This window comes from Rhincodon typus, chromosome 4 (assembly GCF_021869965.1).
Source record: "Rhincodon typus isolate 14 chromosome 4, sRhiTyp1.1, whole genome shotgun sequence".
NCBI lineage: Eukaryota > Metazoa > Chordata > Chondrichthyes > Orectolobiformes > Rhincodontidae > Rhincodon > Rhincodon typus.
The window spans coordinates 41,146,850-41,150,589 of record NC_063335.1 but is presented as its reverse complement, the minus strand read 5'-3'; the positions used below and the strand labels follow the sequence as shown (position 1 = coordinate 41,150,589).

General features: G+C 37.6%; 1 protein-coding gene across 1 annotated transcript in view; it reads right to left on the bottom strand.

The window, feature by feature from the left end:
• ctdp1 (CTD (carboxy-terminal domain, RNA polymerase II, polypeptide A) phosphatase, subunit 1) overlaps positions 1-3,344 on the bottom strand; it is a 293,011-nt gene extending 289,667 nt beyond the window's left edge. The window contains exon 1 of the mRNA XM_048595768.1: positions 3,274-3,344. The gene's annotated coding sequence lies outside the window, so the exon portion shown is untranslated. The remainder of the gene's footprint in view (positions 1-3,273) is intronic.
• Between the last annotated feature and the right edge of the window lie 396 nt (positions 3,345-3,740).

The window sequence follows — 3,740 nt, the reverse complement described above, 5'->3', positions numbered from 1 at the left end:
CTCTGTTTTCTCCTCCACAGATGCTGCCAGACCTGCTGAGCTTTTCCAGCAACTTTGTTTTTGTTCCTAACAATCAAAATGTTGTTTATGAAAGCAAAGTACACTACAAAAACTGCTGCAGAAATCTTACCTATAAAATGTTTACAATCGCAAGGATCATACTGATACAGCTCTGTCTCATTCTCTAGCCCCGCTTGAGGCAAGCTTTCTCTTGCAAATTTCCATTTTTCCAAGCTGTGTGTCCAAAACTTGTCGTTTCTTTTCATTTCCTTTCAGCTCACCCAGCAAATCTTAGGTCGGTGTCTACAATTGATCAAAACAACTGAGCCTGAGCACGTCTAGGTAGCTCTAATCAACTAGCTCAGAGATGTTATTGCCCACCTCTAGAGTAGGTTGGGACTTCAACCCAAGCCTCTTGGTTCAGAGGTACGGACACTACCACAGCACCACAGGCATCCTCCTGTGCAGGGCTGTACAGTGGACCCAAATTTGTAGCATGTGTAGTGAGGTAAGAAATGTTGACTTGTGTGCAGTTAACCTATCTTCAAAGTCATTTACAACAAGAAACAGAAATTGCTGGAGAACCTCAGCAGGTCTGACAGCATCTGTGGAGTGAGAAATAGGGCAGGTGGTCATGTAGTGGTATTATCACTGGAATGTTAATCCCAAAACCCAGGTAATGTTCCGGGAATCTGGATTCAAATCCCACTATGGCAGATACTGAAAGTTGAATTTAGTGAAGATATGGAATTAAGAGTCTAATGAAGAGTATGAATCTATTATTCCTTGTTGGGAAAACCCTTCTGGTTCACCAATGCCTTTTAGGGAAGGAAACAGCTATCCTTGCTGGTCTGGTGCACATGTGACTCCTGACATGTAGCAATATGGTTGACTCCTAACTGCCCTCTGAGCAATTAGGGATTGGCAATTCTGAGGAAGGGTCACCGGACCCGAAACGTTAACTCTGTTTTTTCCTTCACAGATGCTGCCAGACCTGCTGAGCTTTTCCAGCAACTTTGTTTTCGTTCCTGATTTACAGCATCTGCAGTTCTTTCGGTTTTTATTGGCAATAAATACTGGCCTAGCCAATGATATCTTCATCCCCGGAATGAAACAGAGTTAATGTTTTGAGTCCAGTGATCCTTGTTCAGACCTACTAATTTTCTCCAGCAATTTCTGTTTTGTTTCTGATTTTCAGCATTTGCAGCTCTTTGTTTTATTTAAATGTCATTTCCACTGCATATAAGAAGAAGAATTGGGCAGTTAACATGTTTGCCAAAGAATATTAAGTGGTAAAGTTTGTTATAGCATGCATATTGAAGGATTCAGGGGATTGCCAAGCATTCAATGTGAAGACCTATTCAAGGAAATGTCTATCGTTGCTGAATTACTAGTAACTTCAAAAAAAAAGTATTAATTTATTCCTGCTGCTAAATATATCCCTGCTAAATACCACATACTTTCAAATAAATTTGACTTGCAAAATCCTACCCCAGAATGGCTTTTTGAAAGTTAATTAAAAAGCTTTTACTTCCTGTCCTTCGCTTCACTCGCCCCTCTACCAAAACAAGTTCAGAATTTTTTGTCTTCAGCACTGGAAATAGAGGTATTTATTTCTGTTTATTAAGCCCAGATGTTAAATTTGGCTGACCAGGCCAAATTGTTATTAAGCTTCTGTTAGTATCACAGAGAAACCAGTGTCATAACTTTTTGGGACAATTTTCCTGACTAAGCAAAGCAACAGAAAGGCTCACAATTTTGTAGTTTCATATAGCACCCTTGTTAAAGCCAGGAATACAATTAAATAGAGAGTAGTTGACGTAGCACAAGAAAGTCATGATATTACCATTCCATTACCAATAATGGTGGTGGTGGTGAAAATGGGATAATAATATCCAATTCTTTGTTTGAACATGGGTATTCACCAGGGCAATGACAAAGCTTAGTAACAGTACCATGTATTAGAACCTTTTTGTAACACATATGAAGAGCTGCGTCTTCTTTGAAGGGACTGCCTGAAGTTATTATTACCAATAAGAATGCTAATGTCATATATTTGGTAGGAAGAACTTAAGAATACGAGAACATAAAAAATGGGAGCAGGTGTCAACCATTCTGCCCTCAAGCCTACTTCATAATTCAATTATATTGTGGCTAGACTTGAATCATCTGCCTCTTCCTATCCTATCTTCATATCCTTTGATCCTTCAAATCCAAAAATCTGTCCATCTCTGACTTAAATATATTCAGCAACTGCCACGCTCTCTAGATTAGATCGTTACAAATGTTATACAGTCTTTCAAGGGAAAAACTTTCTGAAATAGCTGACTTTTAACCCAAACATTGATGAAGGGATCTGAAAGTGTGTTGAATGGAAAAAAAAATCACCAGAGAAGGTGTTATATCTGAGCATTAAAATTGTTATTACTTAGTTAGATCCATTCAATCTATTTTAATGTTCCCTCCATTTCTGTTTATTTTAGTAAGTTTTACAATTCTCATCCTCGTTATCATATTCCTCCACAGCCTTACCCTTCTCTATCTTTGAAACATCCTTCAGTCTTACAACACGATGAGTTATCTGCACTTTTCAATTCTGGCTGCATGTGTGTTTCCAATTATCTTCACTCTGCCATTAATAGTCACGCCTTCAGATATCTAGATCTAAGCTCTGAAATTTCCTCCCTGATCCTTTCTGCCTCTGCTTCTCTGTAAGCCTTTAAGCACTTTTAAAGTTCTACATCTTTGCCCAGATTCTGAATGCTGGCCTTATTCTCCTTTAACTCTGTGTTAAATTTCACATGATAGCACTTCTGTGAATGACATTATGATGTTTTGTCACATTAAATGTACTATTTAAAGACCAGTCACTGTTATGACCTCTGAAATAAAATCTGAAACACATGTAAAGATATATTAATCAAGCCAGAATTATCAACCACTTTGTTATATCAGAAGATTTACAACTGCATAGATTTCCTGCTTAAAATATGTATTGTTAGTTTACTTATTTTGAAAATTTTGATGCTCATATTTATAATCAGACCTCTGATATAAACCTATTGTGCTATTATTGCTTCTTACCAAAGGTGACACTGTAGCACTTTCGTTTGGTGTTTTGGTTTCTCAGCCCATATTTCTGAGAAACTCAACTTCTTTGCATGCCACACTGCTGCAGACTTTGCTCTTAACTGGAACTAATATGTTATATAAATAATAATAATAATCAGATTATTAAAATGCACAAGACAATCAAACAAAGGTTGAACTTACTGGCACGTTATTTCACCTGATTAATGGTAGTGTTCTTCAGTCACATGTGCAAACTGATATTAGCTATAAACCTAGTTAAAAGAAAAGTGAGATCAGTTATTTTTAATTTTGCAAAGCTATGTTGCACAATCATGGGCAGAATTTTCCCAGTCTTTGAATGACATGGATCATGGTGTGAAATTTGGGAAAAGCGGGTGAGGCATCTTCCAAGGAGCTTCCTGACGAGATTGGAAAGTCCCATCTTACAACTGAGTGTTGGACGACAATACAACTTTTTGCTAGAGAGTATCAAGAAGCCTATTTTCTTAGGTTATTGCTCATTACCACTGTCATTACTACCTAATCTTGCCTTATTAGTATGCTGTTTACCATTCTCATGCATGCTGGATAGAAACTAGACATTGAGAATTCCCAATATAAAAGTCAGAGCGGTTACTTGGCAATTCCAGCTTGCCGCTTGCTCCTGT